Here is a 14,542-nt window from a genome sequence, read left to right as displayed (position 1 = left end):
TGATTACAAGTTATGAAGCTTGTGGGATAGGGAGAAGAACCTAGAAAATAACAAACATCAGTATTTCTAAAGCACCCATAAAATATGCTCTTACGACATCTCGAAGCGGTAAAATAAGATGAGTAGGCGGATCAGTTAAGACATTAAGGCAAAGGGTCCAGGACTTCACTGCTGATTTATTGAGAAGTACATGCTTCAATGTTGAAAGCGAAGCCTGAAAAAATTGCCTGCGTCAGAAGTGGGTTTTGTGAGCCAGCAGTAGCACGCGGGACAGGCAGTGCTGCTTCAGAAGACAGCCAGGCTTACACGATGGGGGCCATGCGGGGTACAGTGTACTATTCCTACTTAAAAAGTAAAGGGGAAAAAAGAACTTCTCTGATTATTTGATTAAGTAAAGTCACAGCAAGGGTTTGCTAACAGATAGTATTAGAATCCAGACTTCTGTCTCGTGGGCCATCATACCAGGCAGCTTCTAAAAAATGAGGAGGAATTGGAGTATCTTAAGGAAGTTCTTCCTGTTTCAAAACCACTTTAACAATGGTTTGCCCCAACCAAGTAAACGTCAACATGTATTAAACGAAACGCCTTAATTCACAGGGAAGATGCTAAGTTATCACGGGCGGCTGCAAATGTCTTATTGCTCCTCTACTGGTCTGCTCCCTGGAGCCACCTCAGCATTGTTGGCGGCAGGAACAACTCACTCCTTTTAAAATTCTTTAAACTTAGCGATGAGATGCTCAGAAAACCATTCATCACGTGTAAACGAACAGACTGATTGTCCATTCCGAAACGCTGAAAATCTTGGGGAGAAACAGGAACACGAACTTCCCTTGAAGAATGTAGCGCCTTTGCTTTGCGGGCCTCTCCATTTTAAGAGGCTCTTCGCTCTAGATAACTCATAGCGCATTCTCATTTCACAGATCATGTAGTTTTTTTTTCTTTTTTTCAGTGAGATTATTCTCTTGCAGACCTTCCTTTCTCATTTAGCTTGATTATTAGTAACTTAGAAACACTTACAAATGTTGTAAATGGTCCAACTTAATTAAAAATGCAATATAGATGAGAGGTATATATTGAATGAGATTTTGTAATAAAAGACGTCAATCTTTGAAGGGGAAAAGCCCATTTCATACACAGCCCTTGCATAAATTGGCTGCTCTTGGGAATTCCCTGGCCTTCCAGTGGTTAGGACTCCGAGCTTTCACTGCCAAGCTCCCGGGTTCAATCCCTGGTCGGGGAACTAAAATCCCGCAAGCTGTGCTGTGTGGCCAAAAAGCAAACAACAGCAACAACAAAAAATTGACTGCTCTCTCTGTAGCTCCATCCTCCCAGCGCAGGAGATCACTTCATGGGTGCTGTACAAAGACTTGGAGCTTTAAAGGATAGGCCATGTTGATTGAGTTTGGGTATTGTTTTTTATTTCATTTTTGTTATGCTACCTGAAATTCTTAGAATATTTGGGCTCAAAAATGAACACTCTGATAAAATTGCAAACATTTATGTGAATGGTAAATGGCTTTTAGGTATTTACATGTTAGTATGAATTCATTTAATCAGGTTGCTTTCCTCCTAAACTCAGCTGGCCCTTGGCAATATGAGTTTTTGTTTGAAGAAAAGAAAGCAAATAATTTGAAAACATGAAACACTTTGGCTGTTGTGGACCAGGCCTGGGTGGGCAATATTGTGGTACAGGAAGAATACTGAAAATAATTTTAATGAATTACAAGAAAAGAGACTTCTAAAAAAGTATCTTCTGTTTTCTGTGCAGGAGCTTGTATGCACATGCACACACACACGCACACACATACACACAGAGGCTATATTCAAGATCTCTGCTCTCAGGAAATAGAACTCAGGGAATGACAGTAGCACCATAAAAATTAGCTATATTGTGGCTTAAACAGTTTTATGGACTGGCCTTTTAACACCTTTCTGAATTTCAAAGTACAGACAAAAAAAAAAAAAAAGAACATTTTCAATATAATTGGATTATACATTTTAGAATCTCTAGACACCATAAATAAAAGGAGAGTCTCCTGGACGTTTTATATAATAAGATTATCTTCAGGGTTTAGCACCCCAAAAGAGTGTCTCTCTCTTGAAGAACTGGAAAGTTTTCTTTTAATCATATAATTTTTGTTCCAGTCTCTAATAAATTCAAATTTGAGCCCTAATCATATTAATAAACCTGGTTCTTAATATGTTATTGGCTTATATGTCACTCATTCCTTTTATTATTTTGATTTTCAACTTCTAATTAGGCAACCTAAGTATAAGCTGCCTTAACTCTTTTTTTAAAAAAATATGGCAACTAAGAAAAGAAGGCAGAAGAAACAGGATATTATTGTAAATTATGTGCTACGTGTTACACATGCATTACCTCAGTTATTTCTCCCGTCAGCCTGTGACATAGGTCTTATTACCCCATTTTTATAAATGAAGCTGGGTTCAAACAAATCCGACGTGACGATATTGATACTCAGACTTCTCTGTATGTAACTACTTTATTGCACGAGTGAAATTCTGATAGGTTATAACCAGGACACAGCTTTTTTTATCCGTTTTTTTTTTTTTTAAAGTTATTATTTTTTTACATTTATTTATTTTTATTTATCGCATTTTTGGCTGCATTGGGTCTTCGCTGCTGCGCGTGGGCTTTTCTCCCGTTGGGGTGAGCAGGGGCCACTCCTGTTACGGTGCGCGGGCCTCTCGCTGCTATGGCTTCTCCTGCTGCGGAGCACGGGCTTCAATAGCCGTGGCACGCGGGCTCTAGAGCGCAGGCTCAGTAGCTGTGGCGCATGGGCCTAGTTGCTCAGCGGCATGTGGGATCCTCCCAGACCAGGGCTCGAACCCGTGTCCCCTGCATTGGCAGGCGGATTCCCAACAACTGCACCACCAGGGAAGCCCTCATCCATGTTTGCATTCTAAAAAGGTCCTTTGCATCTCCCCCTCACCTGATCAGGAGATGGCGCAACTTTCAAGTCACTTTCAGCTTAAGAATACTTTTGATAATCAGGTATTACCAAGTGTGATCCTTCCTAAAACAAATCTTCAAACATCCATCTGATTTAAAGTTCTTTCCCTGCCCTAGCTAAGGTCAGAGCTGGGCATCAGAGATTGGAAGTGAGAAAGCTGCTGTAGGCTTTTTACCCCTCTCCATTTACTCGGCACTTGGTTGCTCCAGTGTATCAGTGTGTGTGTGTGTGTGTGTGTGTGTGTGTGTGTGTATGTGTGTGTGTGTGTGGGGGGGGCGGCCCAAGTGGGGGCTGGAGGGGGTTGGGGTAGGAGGACAAAGCAATGTCTCTCTTGCAGTAAGCTCTATAGTTCATCTCTCGGTGTCCTCTGTGACGGCAAACTTCCAATGCTGGCTGACACAGGGGATTCATGTTCTGGCTGACTCCTTGAAACTTCACTTCCCTTACAGCCAGGAACATTTCCAGCTTCTTCCTGTGGGATGCCCTTTTGGCTGGGGTCCATCAATATGTTTTGAACCCTACCTTCCAAGGAATCCATTTGGCATGAGGGAACTCAAACCTCCTTGCTTCACAAAACAATATAAGTGCCGTCTGCTTCCCACTACTGCCCTCTCTACTTGCCTTGCAAATCAAATCAGTTCCACCATCCTCCCACCTTTAACACTCTCCAGGTGAGAGGCAGCAACCAATTTCCATGTTTGTATAGGTCCAGGGAATATATGTCAGGTTCCCCAAACAGCCAACTGGGGAGTGAGATCCCCAGTGTGCCCCTTTTAGACACTCCTAATATTTATGTAATTCTCTTATTTCTTCTACTTATCTTGGTGTGGAGGGGGGAATACTTCAATAAGGCTGATGATTCTTTACCTTGGTTAACCTCTCTGATGAACTAGTGTTCTTTTATATAGCTAGGAAGTAGGGGTTCATCGCTGCACTGGTTTTGCTGCCTTAAGTTAGTCTCACATGGATGTGTCTAACACCTTTCTTTAGAATGTAGGAAGTACCTATCATCCATTTTTCTCAGACTTGGGGCTTCAGCTGAAATTTAGAGGCAATAGGACAAGCCCTATCTAACACCCTGTTATATTGTTTTTAGAGTTAATATTCTTTTCACTGTAACATGCTGTTTCCCAAAATTTGAGAGGCACTGAACATGGCTGGCCCCAGGAAAGCTGTAGGAGCAGGTAAAGCTGTCTTTCCTTCTGGGCTGTCTCCATCTGCCCCTAACCCTTGTATGCCCCACCTTACCCCTACCAGAAAGTAAAACAACAACAACGATAAAAACCAAAAACAAACAAAAACAAAACGCAGGATGTTTTCACTGTCCATTGCTTTGCATTTTGATAAACAATTTATAGTGTGAAAAAAAGAAAAAAGTCAGATCTACTCCCATTTTTCAAATGCCCTGTGATCTATGAGTTCAATATGAAAATAAATGTATATATAATATATAAAATGAGCAGACCTTACATTGTGAAACTCTTTTCTACCTCTCTTGTCTTTTATGAACACGAGATACATATTTTCTGCTACAAATATAATATTGAATTACAACTATAGATCGTCAGAATGTCAGGATTTGCCAAACCCAGCAATATTTCTATGGAAATAGTTGCAATCAAGCATTAAGGACTTTACCACTTTATTCTAGTTTCTTTCTAACATGGCCACTAGTTGGCCAGTAAATAGTGTTCTGCAAAGAACCACTAATTGAAAAAAGGTGTAGGTCTTATTTTTGGCCTTAGAACTACGTAGCTGTGTGAGCTTGGCAAATATGTTAACCTCTCTTCCACTCAGGGTTCTTATCATTAAAGCCTCTAAGTAATCTTTATAGCCACAAAATGTTAACCATGCATAGAGTGCTCAGATGAACCGTTTCAGCGAAGCAATGAAATCCTTCTAAATAAAACCAGAGCCATTGAAGCTGCTAACTAGAAAATAACCCCTGACTGATAATAAGTCTGGACAAGCCATTATCCAGGATGGGTTGCTTTGATTTCAGTAAAGTGAAGTGTTAATCGAAGCAGTTAGTTCTTCAGAGTTTCCAGAGACTAAAGAGGACGCACACCAACAAAACAAGCACACTTACAGAACATGTTATTTCTTAAACTGACAATGCAGTGTGTGTGTTCACTAGTATTCATAGAATATTATTAATAATATTCTGAAACATTTTCACAAGTACTAGACTAATCTTTCTAGATAGATGTGTTTCAAAATATGGATGAATAACCACTGGTTCCAGGATAAAACTCCATGGCATGAATTACTATGACCTCCATAACTTGACCTCTGCTAATCCCTTTCAGTCTTGTCTCTCGCCTTGCCCTGACTCAGACTCTGTCCTTTGGCCACGCTCAGCTACTTGTTCCTGCTTGAAAACATCAGGATGTTTTAAGCCTCCACAGTTTTTCACAGGCTGCTCCCATTGGCTACCATTCTAGTTATCTACTGCTGTGTAATAAATCATGCCAACACTAGCAGTGGTCAGGAGAGTTGGTGGTGCTTAGTTAGGCGGTTCTTGCTCAGTAAGGTCTATCCTGTGGATACAATAAGATGGTGGCTGGAACTGGAATTGTCCGAGACTTGTTAATTCACATGTCCTGTTCCTGGGCTCAAAGGACTCAAGCAGCTGGTATCTGGAACAGTTGGCTCCTTGGGCATCTCTCTATGTGGTCTTTTGAATTGGTCTCTCCAGAATGGCAGCTTCAGGAGAGTCAGACTTTTTACATGGTGTCTTGGACCTTCAAACATACATGTCTCAAGTGAGCAAGAGAGGTGGAAGCTATATCATCTTTTAGGGCTAGCCTTACAGTAGTCATACAGTGTAATTTCTGTTGCATTCTATTCATTAGAAGTGAGTCACTAAGGACAAACAATGTTCAAGAGAAGGGTTATTAGATTCCACCTCTTGGTAGAAAGAGTGTCAAAGAATGTGGGGATATTCTTTCAGACCACTATACGTGTATAGCAGATACCTGTTATCTTTCAAGACAGTCATCTCCACTATGAAGCCTTTGGACCATGTTCATGTCCTACCTTATTCCTTTCCCTTTTTCAAATTGATCATTTGTTCCATTGTACCTCTACTCCTTATACCTGCTGTTATTACTACATGTATGAATACATGTATTGAATAAGACATATGAGAGTATATGTGAAGCTTATGAATACTAGAAAATTTATTTATTACAAGCTAGATTTACTTTCCAAAATGATATTAAAGCACTTTCCAAAGTTAAGAACATTAGGCTTTGGGCATTATGAAAAATTACAAGTTGCTTGCTACTTTGTCTATATTGAGAAACAGGTGACTAGAAACCCTAAGCTTATTTCCTCTTGGCTAGAATTATGGTCATTATAAGTAAAGTGTCTTAGGCTATGTTAATAAGTGCCCATACTCTTAGTTTTGAGGCAGTTAAAAAAAAATTAGAGAATAATGTGGAATATATTCATCTTCTTTCTCTCAGAACGTTAGTCCATGTTAATCTTGTAGATCTTCCAGTGCTGATTACTGTGAGAGCCATCAAAGGTCCATAAAAGCCCAATACAGTAATGGAGGAAAGAACTTTTCCAAGATGAATCTGAGATGTGATGGATTTGCAAAATGTAATGGCTAGCTTCCTGGCAGCTGTGTAATGAATGATAAGCAGAAGTTAAGCAATGCACTTCTATTTGCTTTAGATTTATATGTTTGCCTTTTGGATACATGCTGGCCATTGAAATTGACAGCATTAATCTTTGGCATCTTCATTTCATCTCCTATATAAAAGCTAGTTAAAAAGGGTGTTGCAACTCTCACCCAAATTAGTAGAAGCAAGGTTTTATATATATATATATATATATATATATATATATATATATATATATATATTTTAACCTCTTTATTGGAGTATAATTGCTCTACAATTGTGTGTTAGTTTCTGCTTGTTTTTTTTTTAAACAGGGGTTATTTACATTTAATTTTCCCAAGAGCCAGACTTTTTACTTCCTATGCATTCCTATATCAATATTAGCACCTTGTATGTTGAGAACTTTTCAAAAGTTGAGTAGCTTACTGGCCTATTTTGGCAACTCGAGGTCTCTGGCACACGCAATTGCAATTGCGTGGGTAATGGGTAATTATTCTTTAATAGGAGAAGAATAGTAGGGGTCACATTTGGCTCAGAGTCATGGGTAGCACTTTCATTAAGTATCACCTTGTAATCATTACTCACTGCACACTTTAGCAAGACAGCTGATGAGGAAGGATGGCAGAACAGGGACAATGCCATCAACAGGCAGAGCACGCACAGGCTCAAGAGTGTAATTTGGTTTGACTAGTACTTGGAGACACTTACTGTCACATTATGCCACCCTACAACTAAAAAGAGTTTAGGGGATAAAAACTATTGTTTAGGGAAAATGTGTGGTTTCCTGATGGCACACACTTCAAATTCTGTTCAAATAAAAGCTAAGACAAGTGAGAGATCCCATCCATTCTATTGTGCCTTCAGTGAAATTTAGGACACAATCCCACAATTTCATAATGTTTCCTCAGGTAATGCATGTAATAGCATCCTTCACTCAAGTCAAGTGATATGAAATGAGAGATACTACCTAATCATTGAACATAGAGGGAGGTAGAGGCAGGGCTCTTTTACTAATTTTTCTATGCCTTTACAAATAGCATGAAGAAAACTTTTACACTGATTCCCACCATGGTTGTTTTATATATTTTAAAATTTTTCAGTTCAGATATTGTAAACAAGATGACCACTCATTTATTTTCAGATATTTTCATTCTAAATATGTTGCTTTGTTATTTTTGGTGTGTTCATAAAGTGAAAAACAAAACCAAAATCCCAACAATCCAGGTACGCATGGTGTTTAGTGTCGGCGCACATGGATGGCTTGAGAAGATTTATCCCGTTCACAATCTTCATCAGCCACGCTCTTCTCCTTAAGTTTTCCCCAAGCAAACATATGTGCCAATAAAACAGAGAGCGTGCATGGCTGACACTTCTCTCTAATAAGTCTCTCAGCCTCTGATTCCAGCCAAATTACTGTCTACAAGTCCTTTCTATATAGAAATTTTCAGGTTGCCACTGTTTACATAATTTTCATTAGAACACTTGGCTCCCATTAAAAACTTCCCACTTCTTCAAATAGATATTTGCAGTGTATGAGAAAAATAATATCTGGATATTTATTATTTATACTAATTTATGATTTAAATTATGACAGAAGAGGTCTGGGATAAAAACTATTGAAAGAGCATAAAAGGATGGGTAAGGTCATTAATGTGTGATATATTAATACTTGCTTGAAGTGATTTTGGAGGGTTTTAAACTTATTTTGAGGGGAAATTCTCTCTTTACTTCACGCTTCATGCTTTTACTAGTTTCTTATCTGTATGTTGAGTTAGAGTGATCAGTGTTTGTGTATGATTTCAGCCAATGGCAGCTTTCGCTTGCTCATTAGATGGGAAAAAAGAATAGGAAATAGGCAAAAGATTGACTTCAAAAGAGGAGTCACAGTTTGGAAAGTGATAGATAGCAAACACAGACTCCTTTCCTTATCAAGGATGGTCTGTCATAATTTCCCTTTTCCTACCTATTGTTTGTTTCTAATTTGACTTCTGCCTTTCACATGACCTTAGTGGCTCTGTGTAATCTCTTTTATTTTCCCTTTATTTTTTTTAAACTGTGAGATATATTATACAATGCATAGAACATAATGTAGTTTAAAAAATAATTATACATACCCTGTATCCACCATCTACACCCAGTGCTGAATCACATCTAGCCCCATTCCTCAATAAGTTTACAATTTTAGTGGGAAAAAGAAAAAAGTAAGTGACCGAGAATAATGAAATGATATAGATATTTTAACAGACACTTGCATGCATATAAAGAGTGGACACCAAAAATAGGGCGTGGTCAATTGCATTCTTTGGAAAGAGGAAGGAAGAACAGGGGTGCCTTCATAGATTAAATTAGAGGTGAGTCTTAATAGACCAATAGGCTATTGCTGGGTGAACAATGAGTTGGTGTAGGATTCTAGGCAGAGAAACTGCAAACCCCTGAGGTGTGAGAAATCTTGGTATATTTTGAAATCACAAGTGGGATTGTGAGATGTAGGGCAGGGAGAGGGTCTTAGTACCTTACATTTTCTCTAGAATCTCAGTTCTGAAATTTGAGTGGAACAAACCTGGAGGCAGAGTGACCTGATAGAAAGCTGTTTGGGTAGTCCAGAAAAAGATTACGGTATGGATTAGGGAACACGGCAACACTATGCCAATTCAAGGACTTTTAAAGAGGTACAATTTTAAAGAAATACAATTTTCAAGAATTGGTGATTAATTGAATCTAGAGAGTAATGACAAGAGGGTACAAGAATCAGCCCCAAGTTTTTATTCTAAGTGATGTCACTTAGGTTGATTGTGATACCACTAAGTAAGATAGAGAGAAAATTCAGTAAAATTGCTTTATAACATGAATTTGGATATAATGGGGTTTATGATTGGTTCCAATCCTCCTCCCAGCCCCAGGGAAAGAGGAACATGAGGAAAAAAAACAGGGGGGAGGAATATGGAACAAAGAATAGTTGGGAAGTGAGTGCCTTTTGATCATTTGAGCCTTTTTCAGTCAGTGTATGGCCATCTGTACTCAATATATGTTTCACTATCTTTACTTTTGTGCCTATTACAATTTCATAGCATGATTTTTTAATTAACCTTACAATAATGTGACCTTGAATTTTAGCAATTTTTTGGACTCCACATATAGCATTTTGGTGGGGTTCTACAGTATGTATAAGTAGGGGATAGGATCAAAGATGTTGACTTGAGTTTTTGTGGTGCTTATCATGCATGAACATGGAATTCATTAAATAGGTATATGAACAGCTATATCTGAATATCAAAACTGTTTGAGATGGAAATACAGATTTGGTGGCCATCAGTATATATTGGTACTTGAAATCATGATTATATTTTTTGTGGGAAACTGACATTTTAAGAGTAGACGGAAGAACAACCCACACAGAAAACAGGAATAAAACATTTCAGGGGATCAAATGAATACAGAGTCATGGGAACGGAAAGAATAGGGAAAGGTTTTGAGAAGAAAAAAGCGAGACAGTAACATAAGACTCGAAATTTCCCCTGTGTTTCATTATTAGGAAGCAGTTTGTGGTCTAGGTTAGAGCCATCTAAGTAATATTCTGGGGGTGGAGGGTAGATTGTAGAGAGCTGAGAAATGAATGAAGTTAACAAAGTGAGACTGAGTGTATTCTTTCAAAATGTTTGAATGAGAAGGGGAGGGTAGGATTTGCAGGTAGTTATTCAAGTAGGTAGGATCAGGAGGCTTTAAGATGGAGGAAACTTAAGCTTGTTTGTGGTGCCAGGAGCTAGAGAGAGGTCTAAGCCTCAGGAGAGAGAGAGAGAGAGAGAGAGAGAGAGAGAGAGAGGTTAGACTATAGAACAAATCTCTTGGATATTGACAAGAATTAGATCAAGCGCCAGGATGGTAGATTTAGCCCTGAGAAAGAGAAGGAACATCTCTCTCTCTAACGTTAACTGAGAGGAAAGTAGGATAAATTTGTAGATCAGAAGTAATCAGAAATAGATCAAGAGGAATCAGAAGGAAAAAGTGACCTTGGCTGATGACCTCTATTCTTTCAGAGAAATGGGGGGAAGGTTGATGACAAACCATCAAAAGAGCTCTTGAATGCAACGAACAAAGATTCAAGGCTGTTTGATGTGTGTTAGTGAGAAAACTACTGAAATGTACCAAAGTGCCTTATGTTTTCTTAAGTATTGTTAAAAAAACACCCTGTTGTCTTGATTACTAAAAAGAAGTTATGAGAAAAAACTTGCTGTAAAAAAAGTAGCACTAGACTGAAGGTCTGGAGACCGGCTTCTGACTATAGTCTGGCCATAGTTCTAGCTCCATTATATTAGAGGAGCCAATTTAACAGGTTTCTCATCTAAAAGGGGAGAATTGAACTAAATAACCTCTAAATGTCCTTCCTCATACAAACCTAACTTTATCTGTTTTGATTTTGATTAAGGCAACTAAAAAGTATGGAGAAATGTTTAAACCACACTATTTAATTTATATGCCCATGTCATTCTGCGGTCACCTGGTAGCAGGAGACAAACTATAGCTTCACGTTTGGGGTAGAATTTTTTATTTATTTCAAAAATATTTATGACATACCTACTTTGAGTCAAACACTGTGCTAGGTGTTGTGTGAATAAAAAGATGTATTAGATGGATTGAGGTCCTCAGGGGAGCTTACAAACTCGTGAAAGAGTGGAATATCCATCTTTCAAATGTTGAAACTATAAAACCAAGACAGGAAGAGACAATGAACATTCCAGGACTGAGCATAACAGGGTAGGTAGTCTTTGTTCCCAGGCTGTTTGTTAATTGTCACAGACATTTGCTGTTAATTGGCCAGGATATTTTCCAGTTCAGTTCATGTGATGTGCTGCTAGTTCCCTCTTGTCTATTAAATCTGTTGCCACCGTAGCCTGGAGAGATTCTGAAAGTACCACAGAAGACTACAGAAATGTTACCTCACTGCAGAGGGAATTGGTTTGGGCATGAACCCATGAGCAGTTTAATGTCATTCAGCTTACGCCTTGTGTTATCCTTGCGCTAACCAAACTCTGCCATCAGAAGCAGGGTTGCTGCTTGGGGGCTAAGGGTTGGGGGTTTCAAGGGATAGTATTCTGTTAAACTTGACATTAACTCATCCTCTGCTTCTCTGCAAACCAAATGAATTTTCAACACTCCCACCCTCCCTCTTTTCTTCCCTGTCTTCTTTCCCGCCATTCTCTCTCTCTCTCTTCCTTTTTTATTTGCTCATGTACTCTATAAATTTTCATCCCAATGTTATTGGGCCTGTGCTAGATGATAAAGGTGTAGAGATAAAATGTATGGTCTTGCCCGCCCCTCCGCCAACCGCCAGACTAGCCTGGTGCGGGGGCCACGCGCGAAGACATGGGGGAGAAGCTGGAGCTGAGGTTCAAGTCACCCGTGGGGGCCGAGCCCGCCGTCTACCCATGGCCGCTGCCGGTCTACGCTCAAAGATTTGGAAAGAGATAGTTTAACAGAAAAGGAATGCGTGAAGGAGGAGTGGAATCTCTTGCCTGAATTTCTGCAGACAGAAATAAAGAATCAGTTATGTGACTTGGAAACCAAATTACATTAAGAAGAATTTTCAGAAGAGGGGCTAAAGTCAAATCCCTTTTTTTTTTTAAAGATTGATTGATTGATTGATTGATTGACTGATTGATTGCTATGTTGGGTCTTCGTTTCTGTGCTAGGGCTTTCTCTAGCTGCGGCAAGTGGGGGCCACTCTTCATCGCGGTGCGCGGGCCTCTCACCATTGCGGCCTCTCTTGTTGCGGAGCACAGGCTCCAGACGCGCAGGCTCAGCAGTTGTGGTTCACGGGCCCAGTTGCTCCACGGCATGTGGGATCCTCCCAGACCAGGGCTCGAACCCATGTCCCCTGCATTAGCAGGCAGATTCTCAACCACTGCGCCACCAGGGAAGCCCCCCAAATCCCTTTTAAATAAAGATTTGTCCTTGGAGAACGGAGCTCTTGCTTTCAGTCGGGAAGTGAATGGATATCTAGAAAACGGCAGCCAGACAAGTGGTGAGGAGCACAGAGTGGAAATAGCAGAGAAAAACAAGTCCCCCAAACCTGTTTCCAAACTTTGCATGCCCAGGAGAAGCAAGTCCGATGGAGAAACAAAATCCCTGCCAAACGGAAACCTGAGGAAGACCCTGAAAAAGCAAAATCAGATGATTCTGTAGATGAAGAAGAAAAAGACCAGGAGGAAAAGAGACGTAGAGTTACACCCAGAGAACGAGTTGCTGGACCGCTCCCTGCAGAAGAACCGGGAAGAGTAAGACCAGGAACACACGTGGAAGCAGAAGAAAGAGATGATAAAGTAAAGCCTGGTCACCGCCAGGAAGAAAAGAGGCTCAGAAGTCAAACCGAAGGACTAACGCCTAAACACAAATCTAAGGAGGAGCCAGACAGAGATGCGAGGCCGGAGGAGCTCAGGCTGAAATGAATGAAGGAGAACACGAAAGCTAGCAAACGGACACCGGAAGAAAAATAACCTGAAAGAGTAAAACCACAAGTTTCTGATGAGAAAGATGAGGATGAAAAGATAAACAGATCCCAGACATATTACTGAAATATCTACAGAAGCGCTTCAAAAAGGAGAGGAGTCTCTTCTTAAACATCACCACTGGGCTTCCCTGGTGGCGCAGTGGTTAAGAATCCGCCTACCAGGCCATTTCGTGGACGACGGGTGTGCGAGAGCATCTGCGGGTGCCACGCGGGAGGGGACCGGGAAGACCCAGCCAAGGGTGTGTGGATCTGAGCCTCCACGTTTCTAACCCGAGATCTCGAAATGCATCGTGATTCCTGTCCATTGGAGTGTAAAGTTTATGGAGGTAATCTTGGAAACAATGGTAACAAGACTGAATTGGAACGAGCTGTAGGCTATTATGGACCACTCCGAAGTGTGTGGGTTGCTAGAAACCCTCCTGACTTCGCTTTTGTTGAATTTGAAGATCCCCAAGATGCAGCCGACGCTGTCCAAGAACTAGATGGGAGAACACTATGCGGCTGCCGAGTAAGAGTGGACCTGTGGAATGGGGAAAAGAGAAGTCGAAATCGTGACCGCCTCCTTCTTGGGGTCGTCGCCCTCGAGATGATTATCGGAGGAGGAGTCCTCCACCTCCCACACATCTCCAAGACGGAGAAGCTTCTCCCTCAGCCAGAGCAGGTCCCTTTCTAGATATAGGAGAAGAGAGAGATCCCTGTCCCAGGAGAGAAATCACAAGCCATCCCCATCTTTCTCTAGGTCTCCTAGCTGATCTAGGTCAAATGAAAGGGAACAGAAGACCACTTTGCAAGAGGAGTTGTGTACAGGCAATAACTTCATTTGACAGGAGTATGTACAGAAAATTCAAGTTTTGTTTGAGACTTCATAAGCTTGGTGCCTTTTTAAAATGTTTTCGCTGTTCACATTTGTTTGTCTCTTGGAACAGTGACACATAAAGGTGTGATTCTCTATGGTTTGAAATGGGTCACGTGAGGCATGTAATATGAAGAATTGTTACTTTGCAATGTTCCCTTAAGCAAAATTGAATTTGCTTTAAATTTTTAGTCTTGCCTAGACTGATAATAAAACACTAACTCCTGACCAAAAAAAAAAAAAAAAAAAAGTATGATCTTTTTCTCATAAAGCTCATAGAGGAATAATATACAAATAAACAGTAGGAGTACACCTTGGTAACTGTTCAGGCAGTATTGTGCAATAAAGAGAAAGAGGAGTGATCCACATAAAGAGGAAAGAGGGCAGGGATAATGGTGAGGGAAGACGTTCTGAATGGAGTCTTGAAACATAGCTGTGTGTGAACATGTGCATATGCATATGCTTTCTGGGGAGACGTTACCGCATCTTCAGAAATTCTGAGGCAAGAAAGGGCCACATGTGGTAGAGTTTGATAGAGGTCTGAACATTTTGTTTCTGCTCCAAATGGTGGAAGAAA

The 14,542-nt window shown here is 40.3% G+C and overlaps 2 pseudogenes; both read left to right on the top strand.

The window, feature by feature from the left end:
* The first annotated feature begins 11,330 nt into the window (after positions 1–11,330).
* Positions 11,331–13,176, top strand: LOC137765872 (DNA (cytosine-5)-methyltransferase 1-like; annotated as a pseudogene).
* Positions 13,177–13,395: 219 nt separating this feature from the next.
* LOC137766834 (serine/arginine-rich splicing factor 3 pseudogene) lies at positions 13,396–13,879 on the top strand (annotated as a pseudogene).
* The last annotated feature ends 663 nt before the right edge of the window (positions 13,880–14,542 follow it).

This window comes from Eschrichtius robustus, chromosome 6, assembly GCF_028021215.1.
Source record: "Eschrichtius robustus isolate mEscRob2 chromosome 6, mEscRob2.pri, whole genome shotgun sequence".
Lineage (NCBI taxonomy): Eukaryota > Metazoa > Chordata > Mammalia > Artiodactyla > Eschrichtiidae > Eschrichtius > Eschrichtius robustus.
The sequence above is the reverse complement of the archived record's forward strand: the minus strand, read 5'-3'. Positions and strand labels throughout refer to the sequence as shown.